Genomic DNA, 23,791 nt, shown 5'->3' on the forward strand with positions numbered 1-23,791 from the left:
TTTTAGATATGAAGGCCTTGCCGAGCCGTACACTATACTCCCATAATCTAGACATGAGCGCACTAGAGAACTGTAGATATGAAGGAGGCATGCTCTGTCGCATCCCCAGCATTTCTTTGAGAGTACTTTAAAGATATTCATTGCACGGGAGGCCTTTACTTTCAAGTTGTTTATGTGCGGCAGAAAGGTAAGTTTTTTATCAAATGTTATTCCTAAAAATTTATGTTCTTCTTTTACCGGTAGTGTAGCTCCAGTTAGGTGTTAGTTCGGATTGATCTTCAAGCCTTATTTAAGCGAGAAAGCAACAACCACTGTTTTCTGTGGAGATAAATTGAACCCATTTTTGTCTGCCCAGATTGCTAGCTTGTTTAATGTGAGTTGTAGCTGCCTCTCACACGTTGACAGGCTGGAGGACGTGCAAAATCTGAAGGTCGTCGACATACACGGAATACATAACGGAGTTGGGAATTATTTTCGCTATGGAATTCATTTTCACGACAAAAAGAGTAGTACTTAGGATACAGCCCTCCGGTATCCCATTCTCCTCGACAAAGCTCTTCGAAAGGGTTGCACCCAGGCGCACCTGAAAAGCCCGGTCTAACAGGAAATCCTTCAGGCAGTTCAACCTCCTACCCCAGATGCCAAGATCTGCCAAGTCGCGTAGAATTCCATATCTCCATGTGGTATCGTACGCCTTCTCCATGTCAAAGAAGACTGCCAGACAGTGTTATTGGTGTATGAACGCCTCTCGGACTGTGTTTTCTAAGCGGACGAGATGGTCAGTTGTCGAACATCCTTTTTTAAATCCGCACTGAAGGATGTCAAGGAGTTCACGTGATTCAAAAATCAACATTAGCCTAACGTTCAGCACACTTTCAAATGATTTTTCTATACAACTTGTAAGAACTATCGGCCTGTTAACTATTTGGGGAGGTGGGCGGCTTTCCAGGTTTTAAGAACGGTACGATAACTGCTTTTTTCCAAGCCTCCGGTATCTTTCCGGACACCCATATTTTGTTAAAAAATTGTGAAAGTGCCCCTACAGCAGCTTCGGACAGGTGGGCAAGAATTTCATAATGTACAGGGTCGTCCACTCTAAGTACGAACACGGCGCAGCGTGGCCGCGCTCCGCGGGGCGCGAGCGCATCCGGCGCGGCCGCGCATCGAAGCTCTGCGGCGCAGGCGCACACGGGCCTGGCGGCGGTGCTTCGCGTCGTCTGCTACAGCGTGGGTGCGCTCAGTGCTTGCTCTGCGGTGAAGCGCACCTAACTTTCTGCATGATTACAGCGCTCGTGGGCGCCGAGACAGCACTGCGGGAAAGCGCACCAACTACAGCGCGTTATGGCTGGTTGCGCGTACGACAACCCAGCGGCCTCTCGTCTCAGTGCCACGATCTCGGTGATATGCAGGTATTGCTGTAAACTTGTCATTTCAGGTTTGAATTGATTTGGCTTATGGGGTTTAACGTCCGAATGCGACATAGAGGGCCCCCGATTATCGTCGACCCCATTGGGGTTGTTAACGTGCGCAGACATCCCACAGTAAACGGATGCCTTGCGTTTCGCCTCCATTGGAACAGGGCCGCTGCAGTAAGGGTAAGACATATATCTAACAGAAGCCAGTGTTCGGAATGGAAGTCGCTCGTCTGACCCTGACTACGGCCGCCCCGTTCCAACGGATGCGAAACGCAAGGCATCCGTTTACTGTGGGATATCTGCGCACGTTAAAAATCCCCACATGGTCGACAAAAATCTGCGGTCCTCGGCTATAACCTCCATTGTAGTCTATGTCGCGTTCGGAAGTTAAACCGCATAAACCAAATCAATTCAAACCTGAAATGACAAGTTTTCAGCAATACCTGCATATCACCGAGATCGTGGCACTGAGACGAGAGGCCGCTGGGTTGTCGTACGCGCAACCAGCCATAACGCGCTGTAGTTGGTGCGCTTTCCCGCAGTGCTGTCTCGGCGCACGCGAGCGCTGTAATCATGCAGAAAGTTAGGTGCGCTTCACCGCAGAGCAAGCACTGAGCGCACCCACGCTGTAGCAGACGACGCGAAGCACCGCCGCCAGGCCCGTGTGCGCCTGCGCCGCAGAGCTTCGATGCGCGGCCGCGCCGGATGCGCTCGCGCTCCGCGGAGCGCGGCCACGCTGCGCCGTGTTCGTACTTAGAGTGGACGACCCTGTACATCATCCGGGCCAGGTGCTGTCTGTTTACCGGAGGACAGTTCATTTTGGATCTCCTGAACTGTAAATAATGTATAGTATATTTCGTTTCTACTGCCAGTCGTTGGATGTTTCTGCTTTTTAGTTGTGTTTTTGTGTTTTAAGAATGACTGTGTGTAGTGTGAAGGGCAATTTCCTCGCTGGCGTCCCAGAACCCTCCTCGCAGCGCCGCCCATCCTCCTCCTGTTTTTCTCCGTTCTCCTCTTTTTTTCTTTCACGGCTGTTGCGCTCTTCGGTCTATTCCTGCGGCGAGTCTGCCTCCGCCACGGAGATCCCCGTGCCTCCGCGCACCGCCGCCGCGAATCTGCACGTCTTCTGGACCGCGGCCTGGTCAGCGCGCCTCTCAATGTGCTGACGCATGAACACGTAGGTGGTGGCGGAAACGTTTATTGCCAATGATGTAAATCGTAGGGGCGCCTGGTTTGCCGCAAAAGTTTGCATGATGACGAGAATTGGTCTGGGTATCGGGCATGCAGCAGTATTGGGTATTGAGCAGTCCGGGTTTGTAGTTGTCGCCAATGTGCAGCCTGCGCTATGGTGAGGGACGGAGCGGGGGGTGCGTATTCCCTTCGTTTGTCTCGGTAATAAGAGAGAATATCACGGAAGAAGACCAGGTAGTGCGCGAGCCGGCCGCCCTAGAAGCTCGCCAGGAGCAGAACAGTTGTGAAAGAAAATACGAGCAGAATCGCTCTATTAAGGCGAAATCCTTTAATGCCTCATACTGTCGTGAGCAGGGAATGCTAGCAAGTGCGTTCGAGTTCCGGCGAAGAAAAAAAAAACACTTTATTGAGACTGGGAATCGAACCAGGGCGTTTGGCACTTCAAAGGTAGTCGCTGCCATTGCGCAATGAACACGGTTTGAGCAAGAGTAAAGGCAGATCTAGTGAGCGCGCGGGTTTCGTGAGTGAAATAAAACGAATGAAAAAATTGCGAGTATGAAAAGAAACAAAAATATAAGAAATTAGATCATAAAACACGAAAAATATTAGAGAAAAGGCACATCTAGTGAACGCACGGGTTTCGTGAGTGAAAGAAAACAAATAAAAAAATGCAAATATGAAAAGAAACAAAATAATAAAGAAATTAAACTATAAAACATGAAAAATATTAAAGAACACAGACCGCGTGGTCCAGAAAACGCGCAGATTCGCGGCGGCGGTGCGCGGAGGCAGACTCGCCGGAGGAATAGACCGAAGAGCGCAACAGCCGTGAAAGAAAAAAAAGAGGAGAAGGGAGAAAAACAGGAGGAGGAGGGGCGGCGCTGCGAGGAGGGTTCTGGGACGCCAGTGAGGTAATTGCCGTGTGAAGAGCTTGAAACGTCAGAGAAGTGTTGTCCTAGTATGCCAGCCTGTTCGTCTATACTTGTTTGTGTTCCAGGGGCTATTAGAAATGGTACTGTAAAGAGTGAGAATTTGCCGTCTAATTTATGCCCCTGTTCGCACATCTTTTTTGACGTAATTGAACTAATTATAGATGATTCATAGTTTTTCCAGGAGGTCTTCTCGGCATTGCGACGGATACGATGTGCATTTGCTATCGCCTTTTTAAAGTTTATAAGGTTCTCGTGTGTGGGGTATCTTCTAAAAATTCCCCAGGCTTTATTTTGCACCTTCTTCGCTTTTCTACATTCTCTGCCATACCACACCTTGTGGTTGTGTCTAACCACCCCAGAGGACTGAGGGATAGCCAGGTGTGCTGCAGAAATTATGCAGGATGTGTTCATTTCATTTAGTTCATTTACATTAAGGTGATCCGCAAATATTTTTTCTACAGAGGCTTTTTCCCGAAGCAGCTCCCAATCCGCTATGTGAAGTTTCCAACGACGTGGTTTGCTTGGGATGATTGATGGTGATGACGACAAGCTGATTACTACTGGCAGATGATCGCTTCCGTAGGGGTTGTCAAGGACATCCCATTTACAATCCATAAAAATAGATGGTGAGCTAAAAGACAGTCTACGCAGCTCATTTTTCCGGAGCTTGGAGAACAGTAAGTGTTTTTGCCTGTATTGAGCAGGCAGATATTATTTGACAGAATAAAATCTTCTAAAATACGGCCCCTAGTATCTGTTTCTGTGCTTCCCCAAAAACCAGAGTTAGCATTAAAATCACTGACTACCAGATATGGCAGAACTTTTTGCTGGGCTAGTTGGTCCATTCTGACATTGGTGAAAACAGCGCGAAAGAAGAAGCCCGAAGGCGAAACGAGGAAGCGCTCTTTCCTGTCACTTCCTCGTTTCGCCTTCGGGCTTCTTCTTTCGCGCTGTTTTCACCAATGTCAGAGCAGCGCTCTTTCCTGTCACTTCCTCGTTTCGCCTTCGGGCTTCTTCTTTCGCGCTGTTTTCACCAATGTCAGAACAGCGCTCTTTCCTGTCACTTCCTCGTTTCGCCTTCGGGCTTCTTCTTTCGCGCTGTTTTCACCAATACCAGATATGGCTCTAGTAGCTGTTGTAAAAGTGTTTCTAAGTCATGAAGTGTTACTGATAGATGTGGCTGTAGATATACCGCGCATATGGTGATGGTTTTAAAATGGAGGATGGCGACTGCAACAGCTTCATATTTGGTTTTAATCTTAATTTCACGCGTTGCAACTCCACTCTGCACAACAATAGTAACACCTCCTGAGAGCCTGTTAGCCGGCTCTCGGTCGCACCGATATACTTTATACTTCTTCAGGATACTCTGCTCTTTGGGACCTAAGTTTGTCTCCTATAGGCATAAAGCCAAAGAGGAAAGTGTGTTCAGAAGTTCTTTTATGTCCGAATAATTATTTAATACTCCTCGGCAGTTCCATTGTACAAGGAACGAAATGTTGGACAATTTTCTGGGGGTATTGAAGAAGTTGCGATACTGGTTTTGGGGGTGCCATTACTGGGCTCTTATCTTTTCTTTTTATTTCAAGAGAGCTGCGCCGCCGCTGCAGCGGAGGCGAGCTCTCCGTTGTGTCCATCGGCTCGCTAGAGGCTCTGGAGGCCTGCGGAGATCCCACGGGTGTGCGGTTAGCAGGCCTCTCCCGACTGGGGGAAGCCTTGCGGGCAGCCGACTGAGGGGCCGGCGGGCCCTTTTTGAGAGGTGGCAGGGCAGCCTTGACTGCGCCTGCCGGGGACTGGGAAGGCCCTGCCTCAGGCTTTGCCTGGGCATTGGCCGGAGACCGGTGTGGTGTGCCGCCCCTGCGCACCACATCAGCAAAATTTGTTCCTGCAGTGAAAGAGAATGTGTTGATATTATGTGAAAGTCGATCACGAGCTTCTTTTGAATGAAATGTTTTCTTTTGTTTTCAGAGAGATTATTTCTTTTTCAGTTTTCCATCTTGAGCAGGATCTTCAGTAGGCAGGATGATCTCCTTCACAGTTTGCGCAGCACAGCGCTGCGGCTTCACAGTTTTCATAAACATGTTCATGTGATGCGCATATTGCGCAAGTTTTTCGACCACGGCAACACAGCGACCCATGGCCATATCGCTGGCAGTTGAAACATCTCCTTTGGTTTGGAAGGTAGTGTCGGACTTTGATTTTCAAGTAGCCTACTTCGATATATTCGGTCAGGGTGCTGGAGTTGAAAGTGAGGAGGAGATGTTTGGTTTGTATTTCTTTGTTTTCTTTCCTGATTTTGATACGAATTACATTTGTGACATTTTGGTCTTTGAGAACCTCAAGCATTTCGTCTTCGGTCAGGTCAAGGAAGTCAAACTCTGATATAGCACCCCGAACGGTGTTCAAGGATCGGTGTGCAGTGTTAACAGGGGTGCCCCTATTGAAACTACGCTGGACAGTTTGGAGTGCTGGTTGCTGTCTTTCATTTCCAGAAGCAGGTCACCGCTAAGCATTTTTGACAACTTGTAGCCCGTGCCCAAGGCATCGGTCAGACATTTGGAAGCCATGAATCGGTACAATTTTCTGGCAGTTTTTTCAGTTTCACTGTGGATAACGCGGTATTTTGGAGAGGTTTGTTTAGTTTTTTTGGAAGCACTGGGCTGTAAGGTCTTCGGTCCGCACACTTTTCGGGGTGCTATCATTACTTGATGTAAGAGAAGCCATTAAAAAATAATGTTCTTTGCCCATGGTGCCAGCCGCCCACCATGGAGCCCAACAAGGGGACGGCACAGGAACTTGAAAACGAAGCCCTGCCCACGCCAGCTGTACACCACTGCTATAACCAAATATGGGCAACTCAGGGTAGTGACACCACACAAGGTTAACTCTAGCCGCCTATACAAAGTGAAAAACACCGAGAAGAGAGGAGGAAACAGGAGAGATGTAAGAAAGAGATAGGAAAGTTAAAGATAGAGGCGAGGATAGGAAAAGGCGACTGCCGATTTCCCCCGGTCGGGTCAGGCCGGAGGTGCCGTCTTCAGGAAGCTGGGGCCAAAGCGGTGTGTTGCCTCCGCCGAGGGGCCTTTAAGATCCAAACGCTCGGCATTGGCTCAACCACCAGGATCCCTTTTTAAGGCGAAAGCCTTTAATGTCTCATCGTTGTAAGCAGCAGTTGTCGACAGAGAATGTCACGCTTTTCAGTTGTTCGAAACGGTCGTGACGTCACAGTGCGCCAATTTCAAACTGGGCCAATTGTACTTTGGCTAGTAACCATGCAACCAATTGAAGGGACCATATAGTGATGCTCCAAGTAAGTGGGACTGAGCTTAGTTAATTGCTTAATTACCCAATTAGCCTAATTAACTTCTCTAGTCAGGCCATATAAATAAATAAAACCTAGTAAGAAATTGGTCGAGCTCGGGAATCGAACCCCGGTCTTCGGAGTGCGAGACGAGCATGCTATCCACTTCGCCATGCCAGCTCGATGGTTTGGAATGAAAAAAGGCACGTCTAGTGAATGCGGTGTCTTCGCTCACTGCCATCCTCCTCCCTTCCCTTCCGGCGAGGTTTAGGTGTCCACCGAGATATGAGAGAGAAATACATTTCCTTTCCTCAAAAACCAATTTACCGACGAGCGAGGCGTAGAACCGAATGGGCGATGGCGTTCTATGGACTCCCTGGCAGCGTGGCAAGACGCTCTCGCGTTCCACTCTTAGAGGCGAAGCTTAGCATCTTAACCACACATCAGTGACCACACTTTAGGTCAAAAAAGTGCACCCCCCCCCCCCCTGAATTTCGACGGGTGTCCACCGAGATATGTGAGACAGTTACTGCGTAATTTTCTTTCCTCAAATACAATTTTCATTTTCTTCATTACGGGCCATCTTCGTCTTTCTTCATTCACTCCCACTTCCTCCGTTCCTCTACGGTGCGGTTCAGGTGTCCACCGAGATGACAGAGATTTACTGCGCCATTTCCTTTCCTCAAAAACCGTTGCGTTGAAACGGCAACGCATCGCGCCGAGCGGGTGGTGGCGTTCCGTGGACTCCCTGGCAGCGCTACAACACGCTGTCGCGTTCCACTCCTAAAAGCGAAGCTTAAGCTTAATTAGCAGTTAATTAGGATTCAGGCATTAATCAGTAATTAACCATTAATTAGTGATTGGTCATCACTTAGTAATTAGTACTCAATTACATGTGACGCCACCAGTGCCACAGAAGCACTGAAAGTGGTGCGGAAAACGCTTTCGCCTCTACGCACTTTAGACAGTCAAAGTGCCCCCTTAATTTTTATCCGGACACGGTGACGCCACGGACGGCTAAGCGCGGGTGCTCGGGTCCGTGGTGACGCACTGCTCACCACCATCCCCCTGCGGGGATGTCCCTGCGAATGTTCAGGTACCCGTGGTGTCGCAACTCACCAACGTCTGAATATTCAGACGCCCCTGCGAGGGATACTCGACTAATTGGACAAGTCACATCGACAACCACAGCCCCTTGACCAGATCATTGAGATTTTCAAAAACTAAAAGGACTATAAACAACGAGCGAGCTCCCAGAAAACAACGCTCTGCGATTTCTTGACATGACGCTAAGTTTTCTAGGCCCTCACATACGCTTGCAGTACGGACCACGAAGCAAGAAGAGACTGCTCCCCTAGACATCTGCGCATTCCAAGGTCATCAAGCGGGGAACAGCAGAAGCAGCAATGAGAGCCGCTTTGACGATATCCTGTCGTCATAAAGTTCAAGGCAGTCTTGACGGCCAGAACCGTCGGCTGAAAGCAGCAGGTTACCCGACGAGACTGCTAACCAGTGTCGCAGAAGGGATTCTGCAAGCACTTAAAAGCAGAAGGCATATCACGACCACATCACGTACATATCACGCTCAGATCACGGTTTTGCATCGGAAGGAAGCAAGCCGTACGCGGTCATTCCTTACATTCACGGCCTTTCCCACAGCTTCATAAAGGTGGACGCAAGAGCTGGGGTAAAAGTTTTCATGTCAGCACCCAACAAAATAAGAAACCTGCACGCCAAAGTCAGCAGGGACCAAGGAAAAAAAATCAATGCAAGAAAAAGCAGCTGACAAAACATGTAAATTGTGTGAAAAACGTGGTTTATCAAATTCCTCTGTCATGCGGGCGCGCCTACGTTGGTCAAACAGGATGCTGTTCGAATGAACGGCTGCAAGGGCACAAAAGATTCCTAAAGGGCGCCATCAGCAATGAATCAGCAAAACATTGCAGAGAGCATGAATGTGCTCCGAAGCTTAGCAACATAATAGTCATGACGTCAGACTTTGATCAACGGACCAGGGAAATTGAAGAAGCCTTGAACATCCGACAAAAGAGCGAAGTATGCGTGAGCACACCTTCGATAGCGCTTCGTGACAGCGAAATTGATTTTCTCCATGTGTTGTAAATATTTTACCACGTGTACTTCTTATGTGTTTTTCATGCTTCTGTCATTTCTTTCTTGTACGAGCGAGATATCTGTATTCAACGAACGTGCATTAAAAATCTGATTGCTAGTCAGCGTCGTGTCCTGCTTCTCTCTTCTTCGTCTCGTGCTGCGCTGCTCCCGCCTCAAGAGAAAACCATATGTATGCGTTCAGAGACAAAGAGGGCAATGGCATGCGCAGTATGCATCAGATAATTAAAAAAGCCTATGCATTCCACACAAACCTACATAGTAGCCAATGTAACGATGGCGTTAATGAGAGAGGCTGTAGCGCACAGCAATCGGACATCCCATGTGTAACGAAAGAGGAAGTAAAGAAAGCCTTAGGAGCAGTGAAAAGGAGGAAAGTAGCTAGTGAGTATCAGGTAGCGGCATATCTGTTGAAAGACGGAGGGTAGATTGTTCAAGCAAAACTAGCCACAATGCATATGCAACGCATTATGACATAGACCATTCGGGAAGCTTAGCAGAACGCTAATATTATCTTGATTGATAACAAAGGGGACGTCATGCGCTGGGAAAATTCCAGCTTACTGTCCGTTGCGTACGAAATATTTTCTAACGGAATTGCTAGCAGGATCAAGACAATCTTTGACTTGAATCAACCAAATGATCAGGCATGCCGTCGTAAAGGATACTCGACAATAGACCATAATAAGGCAGTAATTACTCATTGACATCCACCCGCTTACTATTAGTGGCGCTTGGGTAAAGCTAAGGTATATTAACGGTCTACGTCGAATAAAGCCTGTTGATAGTAAGCGCTCGTCCCTGTCTACTTCTCTGTCCGTGTCTTTTATTGGACCCTATACATTTGACCAATACTGTTCCCATTTTGAGTTATTGATCAATTCGCTCTCGCCCTACCATAAGCTTGCCGTCTTGGTTAGCTCAATTGGTAGAGCGACTGCTCCGGTGAAGCGGTGGTCCCGGGTTCGATCCCCGGACCAGGACGAATTTTTCTTTAACTACGAAGTTTCTGAGAAAGCTGTATAGCTTTCCTTTGTAGCCGTATGGCTGCGCTCGGGTGGATGTCAGTGAGTAATTACTCCCTTATTACAAATCTACTCCATCTTGTGGGATTCCCCTAAATATTTGACCAACACTGTTCCCACTCCGAGTTATTGATCAATTCGCTCTCGCCCTACCATAAGCTTGCCATCCCGGTTAGCTCAATTGGTAGAGCGACTGCTCCGGTGAAGCGGTGGTCCAGGGTTCGATCCCCGGACCAGGACGAATTTTTCTTTAACTACGAAGTTTCTGAGAAAGCTGTATAGCTTTCCTTTGTAGCCGTAAGGCTGCGCTCGGGGGGATGTCAATGAGTAATTACTCCCTTATTACAAATCTACTCCACCTTGGGGGATTCCTCTAAACATTTGATCGACAATACACCATGTTCACACTATCAATCAGGTGATAGAGAAATGCGCGCAATATAACCAACCACTATACATTCAATTCAATTTAATTCAACATATTGAGGATGTTGGGTGCTCCGACAAAAAGCCAATAAAAAGGCTTGACAGAGGTCGACGCACACTACAATTACTTCACAGCAACACCAGAATGGCATACAGCCTGCGGCATGCATTCACAACAGATCACTGAGATATGTGAATAAGGAACTAAAACGGTATTTAAGCACACAGGAAAAAATACAAGTCATAAGCAAAAATCTCAGTAACACGAAGTGCCGACAGTACCTGAAGTGTATATCAATTTAGATTCCTATTTAATGAGCACGGAAGAGTGTTGAAAGCATTTGGCGACCATAATTCCTTTGAGTATTTGGCACGAAACATGTGAAACCAGTACGGGTGGCATACTTCAGTTATTTACATTTTAAGTTCGACAGGTGCACCGTAAATAGAATATTTCGTCTAATACTTGTTTTATACCACCGCAATAGTATCTGCTCAAAGACTTGGGGAAGGAGGGTGATGCCAAGTGATGCAAAAATCGGTTCCGTATGTTTAAATCGTGAAGCAATAACAATATTTAGAACAGTTATATTCTGAAGCAAATGCGACCGTTTAATATTAATAAATGATATTGTGGCCCAGACTAAACTTCAATAATTAGCATCAGAAGGAAACAGTGCACCGTACAGCATCTGTTTAATATGCTTTGGAGACCGGTACCGCAGTCGGGACACGATCCCAACCGCCTTGGACAACTTGTCCCTGGCTCTTTCAACGTGTCCATCCCATGACAAATTTTCGTTAAAAACACTTGCAGGCTATGGACCATAGGAGCTGTCTGAATAAATGAGTAACCCATTTTTAGAAAAATTTGTAAGACAGCAGGATCCTTATTGTGAGGCCTAAAAAGTACAGCTTTGTTTTTTTTTGTGTTTATGGTCAGTGGATTCGACTCAGATCATTCCTGAAGTTGGTACGAATAATCTGTAGCTTGCTGCTCAAAATCTAGCGCATGTGCCGCTCGGAAGAATAGTGCGGTGTCATCTGCATATATGGCATAAGTTGGAAGTTTACTTGTGCAGACTAAGCCGTTGACATAAAGTAGGAAAAGTAGAGGTCCGAATATAGTGCCTTGCGACACACCAGGAGGCAGTTGCATAAAATTTGTTGACTCGTTGTCTACTGTTACTTGTTGGACACTACAACTAAGGCATGATGTAAATACTTGATGAAATCTTCCGCGAAAAGTTTCGAGTTTCACGAACATTGTGTTGTGATCGATGCTGTGAAACGCCTTCGAAAAGTCGATAAAAATACCAAGAGTGAAAAGTTTTTGTTCAAAGGACACTAGAAATAGTTTTTTTGGGTTAGAAGCGCAGTTTCTGTAGAAACGTTTTTTTCTGAAGCCATGCTGGCTAAGCGTAAGTATGTTACGCTTCTCACACAAACTGGGCGTTCGCTTGTATATTTTTTCAAAACGCTTCGAGAAAATCGGGAGATTAGGAATTGAGCTATAATTTGCAGGTCAATTTTGTCTCCACCCTTACGAACAATGATTACTTTGGCAATCTGCAATCGTCGGGGAAATACTGCTCGTTCGGGGCAGCAACTAAAAGTATGCTCTAAAACTGGGCTAATTGCATCAGCTACGTGCTATATTGCTTGGCGTTTATTTATTTATTTATTTATTTATTTATTTATTTATTTCCTCAAAGGTCTCGGTTGAGACATTACATGAGGGAGTGGACGGTATCTGGCAAACAATGGTAAAAAATGTTAAGATGAAAGGTTGGCGATGCTCCGCTTGAATTCTAGTGGGTTGATGATAATGGCAACTTCGGTGGGCAGGTCATTCCAGTCTCGTGCAGTACGCTGAAAAAATGACTGCTGAAATGTCACAGTATGGGCTTGTAGGGGATACACTGCGTTACTGTGGCTGAACCGGGCGATGCGGTGGGCTCTTTGTATGTAGGGGTTATCAAGAGGCAAAGAATGGAAAAATTTATGAAAAAGGTAAAGACGTGCTATATTACGGCGCGAGGCTAGGGGGGCAAGTTGATTCGAGCTTTTAGTGCTGAGATGCTTGAGTGGTAGGAATAATTAGATAGAATGAATCGTGTTGCGCGGTTCTGAACCAATTCGAGGGCGTTAGTAAGATTATTGTGGTGCGGATCAAAAATAGCATTAGCACACTCAAGCTTGGGTCGCACAAAGGTTTGAAAAGCAAGCTGTTTAATAGGGGGAGGAGCGAGTGAAATGTTACGGCGTAAATAACCTAGAGCACAATTAGCAGAATTTATTATGTGGTTAATATGACAGGTCCGAGTTAGGTCACGCGAGATATGCACACCAAGATATTTGAATGATTCGGATGTTCCAATCTGCAGATTATTAATTTTATAATTAGGCACTACGTATTTACAACGACGGTGAATCGACATTAACACGGTTTTAGAAATATTTAATGACATGAGCCATGTTTTACACCAGTCCTGTATGAGAATAAGGTCAGTTTGTAGTGCGAAATGGTCGGCGGAGTTAGTAATGCTTCGGTAAACGACACAGTCATCGGCAAAGAGTCGGATATGAGAAGAAATGTTACACGGTAGGTCATTAATATATATCAAGAAAAGGAGGGGCCCGAGTACCGTTCCTTGCGGTACCCCTGAGAACACAGGGGTACCGCATCGTCTGGGTCTCGTGTGTGTAAGATTGTCTGGGTCTCGTGACCTGCTGTTACGGAAAGTCAAAAGGCAAGTTTTGATTTCATTGGCGTCTGTTCGCATCAATAATGCCGTGGAAAAAAGCGCGTGTCGAGGAATTTGACATTGTGCGGGGCCGTGGTTGCCACCTACCCATGACGCGAAGAAATTATTAAATTTTTCTCTGAAAACTTTCCCGCTGACTGGTATGATATCAACCAAGACATCAAGCCTGCCGCTGTCATGTCCACCTATGTTGAGAACCTCATTTATTGTTTTCCATATAAGGTCACTCCTTTTAATTGCGTCTGGAGTAAATAGTTTTAAAGCGAAAGCTTTACTACTTGCACTTTGAAGCCTTTGCCGTGCGACGGCGGTGCACATGAAATGACCTTTCGCATGACCTCTGTGTGACGTCACGCCGAAGAGCTGGGCGACTATCTCGCGCCGTCTGCGAGTAGTGGCGGTGCCACCACCGGCGGCCTTAGATTAGATTGGATTAGATTGGATTAGATTGGATTAGATTACATTACATTACATTAGTTTGGATTCGATTGGATCGGATTGGATTGCATTGGATTACATTGGATTTCATTGGATTGGATTGGGTTAGATTGTATAACCGATGCATCACTACAAGTCTACCCACAAGCACCACCACCAGCTACACCACCAGCTGAACTATGGCGTAGGTACGGATATTGCTTTCGCAATTACCGGGCTTAACCAAGCTAAGCCACAGCGATTTTTTCCATAGACTCTTGCTTTGCAAACGGAAAAAAACCAGTCACACAAGACGACGGGCAAGAAGAGTGTACACACCACGGTTTGTTAGGCTCTGATTGTATAAGCACAACCTCGGTGCGCTTACATGAAAAAGAATTTGTTTTTTCAGGTCGTCCACAATAGATGAGATCTCTTGTCTTTGTCTCTTATGCTCAGTGATTAGTGATGATGCTGTTGCGCATGCTCTGCTGGCCTTGCTTGGACCATGTATTTTCCAATAAACTTCAGTTGTTAGTCCAGTCGTTGTGGTGTGTACACTCTTCTTGTCCGTCGTCTTGTGTGACTGGTTTTTCGTGAAAGATATGAGAGCGCAAAACGGGGGCACGGACGAGGAAGGGAACAGGACGAGCGCTGCACTTTCAACAGGATTTATTCAGGGAAGAACGTTTAAATAGCCTTTGCTCTTATCCATGCTCTTGATCGCAGACAATCGCCTCTCACAGATACGCATCAAGAAACAGCATTTCACTGTGGCGAAGAACAACTGACGTGTCACTAATACAACCATCACCTCGCTTCTTGATATAGAAGGCTTCCACAAGCTCACGTTCAGTCCTATCTCGGCTTTTCAATAGCACTTTACAATCATATAGTCGAGGCTTGCAGGCTACATGCTTCTCTTTCGAGCAGGCTTGGCAGTGGTCTGGAAGGTGTCCTCTCGCTCTCATGTCTTTCACGAATATGCACCAACAAGCCCAGCTTCAAGTACTTCTTGACTGTTTTTTTTTTCGTTTACAATGTACCAACTGGCCCGCATTTCAACCCTTCTTGCTTTGCTTTCCGAAAAAAAGACGCGACTTGATTTCGATCTGCCTTAAAACGCGCTAGGTTATCGAGGGCTATTGTGAGACATTCCAGCGGCTAAAAAGACAAACGCCGGACTTCAACTGAGGTTTATTTCACATGCGGAGGTCACCTAGCTGACCACATTCGCCGTTGCTCACATACGCCAGCATGCAAGGCGTTTTAAGAAAGGACAAGTGTGATGCGCAGGTTTAAGACTCAAAAGAGCCGAGAAATTTTTGAAGCGTTCAGTATTTTCAATGATAAAGAAAACTGCGTCAGCAGCCCTTCTGTGGCGCTACGCAAAAAAGAAATAGATTACATAAATGCAAACGGGTGGATTCAGCCAGGTAGCCGATATATAGTAGGTGCGCCGATGTGGCAACATGAGTGGCATGGCAAAGGAGCCTTCTGCATTTTTTTTTTATTATGGGTTAATCTTGTCACGGATTACTTTTCCTTGCGCCCCCTTTTGTATTTTATCGCTGTTTGTGAAATAAACCTCAGCTGAAGTCCGGCGTTCGTCCTGTCTTGTCTACCTTCGTACCTGTCTTTTTAGCAGCTGGAATGTCTCACAATAGTACTACCAACCAACTAGCCCAACTTTCTATGCTTATCAAGGGACCGGCTTTTGATAAAGAAGTTCTAATGATTCCTTTTTTGTTCGATCATTGGAAGACATTGTTTTGTTATCCAGGGCTTGCGGGCCATACAGTTTCTTTTTATAAGTCTCAAGTGGAAAACTTTGGCCATAGATGGACTTCAATTTAGTAATGAAGGCACCATATGCGTCTTCTGGATCATTTTTGCTGAGCACGAGATGTCAGTCCACGCCTGCAAGTGCTGCCTGACAGGAATTTAATGTGGCCTGGTTTATGCGCCGATATTGTACTACAGGAAGCTTGCTTTGTATTAGGGGAGTAAAGGAATCTGCGGAAATGATTATGGGTAGATGGTCACTTATCTGGGCATTAATTACTCGTGAATGAAGACAGTCCACTGGATAGTTACTAATGAAGACGTCAAATGCCGTCGCTATCTGCGGTCGTGTGGATTTATATATAACATTAGTAAATTCATTGCTGTACAATATGTAGTCGACTTCCCGTTCATTTTCAGATTGGGATATAAAGTGTATGTTAATGTCACCGCTAAAAACTAGATTAAGCTTCTTGTCTGTGATCCATTGCAGATATTCATCTAGAAAGCTGATGAAATTAGAAATACTGCCTTTATGAGACCGGTATATAGCGGAGAAGACCGTACTTCCACTTTGCAACGACAGTATTTCGTAGATCTCGTCGGTTATCCCTTATAAAAATGGTCTATAGACTTTCTATAGACTTTTTATAGACTCTATAGACATCCTATAGACTTTTACTTTTGTCTATAGACAGTCTATAGAAAATCTATAGACTAAAGTCTATAGCTGTCTCAATTTCCTTTTGTCCATAGACTATCTATAGACTCTCTATAGACTAAAGTCTATAGCAGCCTCAATTTCCTTTAGTCTATAGACGGTCTATAGATTCTCTATAGACTTAAGTCTATAACTACCTCAATTTCCTTTTGTATATAGACGGTCTATAGACTATCTATAGACTAAGGTCTATAGCTGTCTCAATTTCCTTTCGTCTATAGACGGTCTATAGACTCCCTATAGACTTAGGTCTATAGCTGTCTCAATTTCCTTTCGTCTATAGACGGTCTATAGACTCCCTATAGACTTAGGTCTATAACTACCTCAATTTCCTTTCGTCTATAGACAGTCTATAGACTCGCTATAGCCTAAGGTCTATAGCTGCCTCAATTTCCTTTTGTCTATAGACTCTCTATAGACTAAAGTCTATAATTGCTTCAATTTCCCTTTGTCTATAGACGGTCTATAGACTCGATATAGACTAAGGTCTATAGCTGTCACAATCTCCTTTTGCCGCCGCGGTGGCTCAGTGGCTATGGTGCTCGGCTGCTGACCCAAAAGACGCGGGTTCGATCCCGGCCGCGGCGGCTAGAATTTCTTTGGAGGAGAAATTCTAGAGGCCCGTGTACTGTGCGATGTCAGTGCACGTTAAAGAACCCCAGGTGGTCGAAATTTCCGGAGCCCTCCACTACGGCGTCTCTCATAGCCTTAGTCGCTTTGGGACGTTAAACCCCATAAACCAAACCAAACCACAATCTCCTTTTGTCTATAGACGGTCTATAGACTCTCTATAGACCAAGGTCTGTAGTTGCCTCAATTTCTTTTTGTCTATAGACGTTCTATAGACTAAAGTCTATAGCTGGCTCAATTTTCTTTCGTCTATAGATGGTCTATAGACTGTCTATTGACTAAGGTCTATAGCCTCAATTTGCTTTCGTCTGTAGACGGTCTATAGACTCTCTATAGACTACGGTCTATAGCTGCTTCAATTTCCTTTCGTCTATAGTCGGTCTATAGACTCTCTATAGACTACAGTCTATAAATACCTCAATTTCCTTTCGTCTATGCACTGTACACTAGAGATAGTCTGCTGTCTATAGACCAGTCTATAACAATCCTAATTTTATCTAACAATGTTCGATACACTGACTTTCGACTAAGTATAGAACAATGCCAATTTATTTTTGCACTGCATGCTGCGGGGACCTGCATCTGGTGACCGCAACTATGTCGGGAGTCCTCCACCTCCTTCGCTATTACGGAAATTAAAAAAGTATTGCGTGAGGACATTACAACACCCACCTGTATATTTTCAGGAGCCTTGACAAGCTCCTTTTCGTTATATCGTGACGTATATTGTCAATACAGTTAAATATTTAATGCTAACAAGTAAGCCGCGGAAAGGTAGCCGTTCTTGAAGTAAAGGCGCCGCAAACTGTACTACATCGAATGAATACGCTGTCCCTTAAAGGAATCGCTCGACACAGTTCCATTCCATCTTTCGATCGTTACTGTACAACGCGCTGAAATCAGACACATTTCATCAACGCTTCTACATTTCTCTTTAAAACGTCCTGAAAATAAAGGGGGAAAGACGGGTGTGAGAATTCAAGGAAGCGCCCATCGCTTAGAAACACCTCAGAATAGTCTCAAAGAGCCTGGTCCTCTGTGCGATTAACATCTCCCATTTATACCTTTGCAGTTTGTATTCACGTGAATAAGTTCACCGACGCAACAATTAGAAAGCCAGTATTTTTTCGTTCCTACCCTTGCACCTGTTGCTTCGGAGCCGATGACACGCTGATGTCGAGCATATCAGTTTTCTAAACACGAACACACGCAAAAAAGACGTTATGCTATGCAACATTATAATTATTATTTGAGAATTGTACCACATACTATTCGGTGGGAGATGCGGCGCGTATACAGTCAAGCAGTTAGATTTCGGTTCTCTTTTCACGAAAACAATAAGGTTTTTAGAGGGTATGCGAAGAATTCACGCTTATAAACCAGTTACCTTCTGTGGTCTTGGATATCAGATCAAGCTCCACACGGAAAGAGTGCGAGCGATAAAGATACGACCGTGAAATGGGTTTCTGTTTCACGTTTTACCGTTTTACCACGAGACGGCGGAAAATCATTCGGGCTGCAAACAACCCTGTGCGTGGCTGCATCGGTGGAGTCGGCGTTTTTTTCGCGGATTACGTTTTCTTCAAAATCCAGCTGCATCGTCCGCTTACGGTAAGTCTATACGTTTATATTTTATTCATTTGGTCTCCTAAACCACTCTAAGCAGAGCTGTGTGTGCAGAACAGATTATGTGCGCAGTGACAAACGTCCTATCTTCGTTTCTAAGGCGGAAGCCATCGGGTTCTCGACTAATGCCGCTTATCTCTGTGCCGCTGTCTTTACTAACGCGCGGAAAGGCAGTCTGTGCGATGCCCTTGATGATAAGCCGCTCCTCGCGAGCTGTCTACTAGAGTTTTCGTGTTTCAAGGTAGACGCGCGGCCAGAAATGTCGTTTAGCCTGTGAATGACGGCCGAAATGGAACTGTGCGGTAGTTAGCGCCGTGTGAGCTCAATTTACTTTGCACCTCCGAAAACGTACTTACATACACTCTCGTTCTGTGGTGGATTACATTTATTTTCTAATCTTTGTGTTATCGCTTGTCTGGACCTTGGAGTGCTGTTCTTTTTGAGGTGTGCATTTCCTTCCTACGTATATGGACGCTCGCTCGGTGCGCGTCGTGGGCGCCGACGTTTCAGCAAAGGTGTCTTGTAACGCTACAGACTGGAGCGCGAGACGTTTGTCAAAGTTGTAGTTAAGCAGCGCTGAAGGAATTCTTTTAGTGTGATGGTATAAAATTCATTGCCCGCGCGATTGGCCGGCGTGCTCAAACACCGCGAAGAACCCACGAGCTCCATCCCGTCTCCCCGTCGTTGCACACGTACGGATTCCTCCATGTCTGTCATCAGAGCCGTTGGCCGCCCCCGCTCGCCTGCGGGCACTTCATTTTGAAAGCTGGGTAAAGGTCGGCTCGACAAGAGGTGGCTTACATTTCTTTCCGAGTGGTTCGTTCATGAATCCCGCTCACGCGTGCACAGATTTCTCTAATACCATTTGCGCGAGAGACAAAGTATGTGTTTCTGGTTTCAGACTGCTAACTTACGAAAGCGCCGATGTAATTGGCCGCTTATTTGCGCCTAAAATTAAATTAAGCTCGCGTGTTACTATAGCTGCACCTCTTGAAAGCGTTAATTGCTTCATTTAAATACTTCGTACTTTGAGCGCGTTCAATGCTTTCGTTGATTTTTCTAGCAGCGTTGGGTTAGGCTACCTCCATGCAAGAAACACACCTCTTTACGGCGCTGTTGGGGCTGCACTTGAAGGAAAGACTAATTGAATTTCAGACGCTATTTTATCGTGACAGTAATTTGTTGTCTTAAACTCGCGACTGCTTTTGAAACGGCGCAGCTGCAGCCTCTGTGTGCTGTATGAGTTTTGTGAATAATGATCGCGGCATGGAAGCGCTGCAACCCGCTTGTTTCTAAGAGCGCGCGCAGATGTATGAGTATGCTGTTCCATCTTTGTGCTTCAAGTTATAGGCGCAAATCTGTGGTGAACTGGTCGCTTCTGCCTGCCGGTTTTGTATAGCTTGTGCCCGTTTGAGTATCGACTTACGTACACCCGGCCAAATCTAACTGGCTCTGGTGTTGCATCGATAAATGAACCTTGTAAAAAAGGTGCCTTTTGGCTACACTGCTGGCATATCCATGTTGTAATTTGACACGTGAGATGGCATTTCATAGTTTCTTTTTGTTAATATAACGTTTGAGTGGAGTACTTGCGTGTTTCGATCAAAGTTATCAGAAATATTCATCGTCTGCTGCTACGAACAGCCGAAACAAGCGGAATACGCACCAATGGTTCTGGTGGCGCATTTGCACTTACTCTAGGTAAACGACTTGTCCACCATGAAAGGAGTGGTAGTTTACCCAGAGGATGAGGCCATATGGACCAGATTCATTGCTGCGTCTGCCGCTTGTTTCAGCTGTTGTAGTGGCAGACGAATATTTCTGATAACGTTGATCTAAACACGAAAGTGCTGCACTCAAACAATATATGAACAAAAAGGAACCACGAAATGACATTTCACTGGTCAAATTACAGCATGAATATGCCAGCAGTGTAGCTAAAAGGCACCTTTTTTACAAGGTGCATTTAGCGATGCAACACCAGAGCCAGTTAAAAATTTGGCCGGGTATACCAGGCTTCACGCAGGGTATTTTGAAGCGCTTCTTCTATAGCGGTTATAAGAATAAATGCTGCAATATTCTTCTTTTTGGATCCCTGTGTAAGGTGCGCTGAATCTGTATTTTATGGAGGTGGCATTCTTAACACCTCCTTGCGAGTCAGTGCAGATATGTGGCACAATTGTTCAATGTCTTCTGTTAAAAATAATGTAAAAGGATTGCCATACAGAAATCAGTATCAGTACTGGATTCAGAGTAGAGTGCTCCAGGGATTACGGGTCTTTGTTACAATGTTTTATGAAGACACTTATAATCTGTCGTGTATTTACTGAAATGATTGCGCCGGCGTGATAGCTCAGTGGCTATCATGTTCGTCTGGCGACCTGAAAGATGCAGGTTCGATTCCGGCCTATGCGGTCGCATTTTAATAGAGGCAAAATGCTAAAGGCTTGTGTACTCTGCAGAGTTGGCCGAAATTATTCCGCAGCCTTTCACTTCAGCGTCTTGTAGCATGTGTCGCCTTGGGTCTTTGAACCCCATAAAACCAAACCAAAAGATCAAGATTGCCTTTCTAGAATGGCATAGCCGGGATATGCCTTTCATTGTAAAGCACATGTGTAGAGATGGTATGGGAATTTTTTTTTCAGTTCCTCTGTTATTTTTTTCCTTTGTGCTGTACAGGTGAACATGCCCGGATGATTGACTGCAGACAACAGGCCGCAAGAATGCTTCTGAGGAAACTAGCGGGACTGTTACTTTCAACATTTATGTTATTGTGCATTCTTATGGTCCATGTATTGCATATTCCCGGCCTGGATAGCTTGGAAATAAAACTAAATTTGTAAGTATATTGATCGTGTCATTTGTGAACTCTGGTGACTTTTTTCAGTGGTTGTAGACTGTCTATAGGCAGTTTATAGATAATGGTCTACTAATAGTTTAGTAGACAGAGGTCTATAGACTGTCTATAGACAAAGGTCTATAGCACTGCCAGGCCACACACCTATGGAATGTCTATAGACAGTCTATAGACATATGTCTACTGGACCAGTAGACTTTTGTCTGTAGACTGTCTATAGACAGTAATCTACAGGAAGTCCACGGCCATAAGTCTATAGGTCGTCTATAGTCCGTCTATAGACAAGTGTCTATAGACAGTCTATAGACAACTCTATAGGAAATGTATGACCATAAGTCTATAGATCGTCTATAGACTGTCTATAGACATGTGTCTATAGACTTCATATAGACCTATAGACTTTCAGTAGACATTTGTCTATAGACTGTCTATAGACAAAAGTCTACTAAAAGTGTATGGCCATAAATCTATAGACTGTCTATAGACCAGTCTAAAGGATTTGTCTATAGACAGTCTATAGACTTCATAGACTAAAGTCTATAGACAGTCTATGGACTTTCTATAGAAATTTTTATAAGGGATAGAAAAGTCGGTAAGATTGATGAATTTAAAAGTTTTTTTTCTGTTGCTATCAGGACACTGTATCCGAGCCGCAGAGGACGTGAAGATAGCCAGAACAAGAAGAACGCAGGTTTATTAGGAAGTGTTGCTTTGATAGCCGAACAAGTTATAACGGGCCGACCGCAGCGCGCATGTTAGGAACAGGCGCCCTGTCATGTACGTACCTGATAGCGCACGGTCATGCACGCGCCTGATACATCCTTTCGCGTGAACAAACAACATAGTCTGTCTTGACAGATTAGTTAAGCAATTTGATTAAATGCCGCGTCGTAGTGAAGGCGTTGCGGGGCCTAGTGTTCCGGGACAATCTTCTTGGAGTTGGGTTCTGCAAAGAATACCGCGTTGACCTTCCTTCCGTGATGGCTGCCCACTGTTGAGCCAGTCATTCGCGACGACTGCGAGGCCTGCGGTGTGGACCCAACCGAAGAATGCATTGCAGGTGCCTGAGGGTTGTCGACAGGCGTGCTCCCTTGGGTTGTGTCGTCCCCGTCTTCGCTGCTCGTCTCAGCATACGACTCATCCATTTGTATGAGGTGTTTGCGGTTGCGCCGCAGAACTTGCCCATCTTCCGTTGCCAGCTGGTAGGACCTTGGAGCTTGCGTGCCTCTTGCCCTTGCTTTCCGGGACCACGTTCTCTTTCCTCGCAGCCGTGCTACGTCCCCTCGAGAAAGCCTCGGCAAAGGTTTGCCTTGTGCGTGCTGGCAGTGCTTCTTCACCTCGGTGCAGGGTGCTTCATGGAAGTCGGGAAGGTTGGCTCGCAGGCGCCTCCCTTGCCACCGTTCCCCAGCTGATCGCCCGTCCTCGAGGGAAGCTGAGCGATAAGCCAGCAGTCCCTGCCAGAAGTCGTCTCCGGACTCCTGAGTTTTTTTTTCAATATGCGTTTGACGATCTGTTCACCTTTTTCCGCCAACCCATTTCACTGCGGGTAATGAGTACTAGAAAGTTACATGAAAAATTATGGTTTCGTGCAAACAAGGCGAAGTCATAACTCGAAAACTGAGCTCCATTGCCAGTGAAAACGCCATATCTTGCGAAGGTAGCGCTGAGTGCAGCTATTGTTTTCCTTGAAGTAGTGTCCTAGAGTTGCTGGACCTCCGGAAAGTTCGAGAAGGAATCATAAGCGACAAGGTAGGAGTATCCAGCAAAGAAAAATATGGCCACTCCAACAATGTACCACGGGCACCTAGGGCCTGACCGCATCAGTAGAGGTTCTGTTGCTTGCGCATAAGCAGATTTCTTACAGGTTGAACAGCTTGCATGTAGCGCTACAATTGCACTGTTAAGACCTGGCCAAAAAACAAGGCGGCGTGCCCTCTTTTTGCACTTTTTAACACCAAGGTATCCCACATGAATTCTGGACAAAATCTTCTTGTGCATGTTCTGGGGTACAATTACTTTGGAGCCTTTAAAAAGTATCGTATTCACAACAGACAGTTCTTGCGCAAAAGGCTTGAGTTCACCCTCAATGGGTTGGCGCCTTGACAAACGTTCTAACCCTACCTGCAGGTGGTTGTCGCGCGCAGTTTCTGTCCGTAATTCGCGCTCTGTCGTTTGCGTCACCATGTAACCTAGGGACTGCACTGTATGAATTTCAACGTCGTTCATGGTTGTGTCTTGTCTGCTGCAGTTATCAGCCATGGATCCTGATAACATATCAGCGAGAACCAGGTTCTTTCCCGGAATGTAGTGCAAAACATAGTTATACTTAAACCGACGATGAAAAAACCTTTGTATTCGGGGCGGCATGTCATCAACTGGCTTTTCCGCTATCGGCAAGAATGGCTTGTGGTCAGTTTCTATGAGTAGCTTTCACCCGTAGATGAAGTGATGAAATTTTTCGCATCCGAAGCAAAAGCCAAGGGCCTCCTTTTCTATCTCAGCGCATCTCTGCTCTGCCTGTGTTAGAACGCGTGATGCGTATGCAACGGGTCGCCATTCATTGCCGT

The 23,791-nt window shown here is 45.7% G+C and overlaps 1 protein-coding gene and 1 long non-coding RNA gene across 8 annotated transcripts in view; one reads left to right on the forward strand and one right to left on the reverse strand.

The window, feature by feature from the left end:
• LOC149325704 (polyamine-transporting ATPase 13A3-like) overlaps nt 1-23,791 on the reverse strand; it is a 783,814-nt gene that overhangs the window by 613,686 nt on the left and 146,337 nt on the right. The window lies entirely within an intron of this gene.
• On the forward strand, nt 17,869-21,213 carry LOC149325713 (uncharacterized). The gene is made up of 2 exons (XR_016286324.1): nt 17,869-18,352; nt 21,047-21,213. It is a non-coding gene; the product is annotated as an uncharacterized LOC149325713 (long non-coding RNA).

Source organism: Amblyomma mixtum, chromosome 10 (assembly GCF_055824585.1).
Source record: "Amblyomma mixtum isolate Tamu chromosome 10, ASM5582458v1, whole genome shotgun sequence".
In the NCBI taxonomy this organism is placed as follows: Eukaryota; Metazoa; Arthropoda; class Arachnida; order Ixodida; family Ixodidae; genus Amblyomma; species Amblyomma mixtum.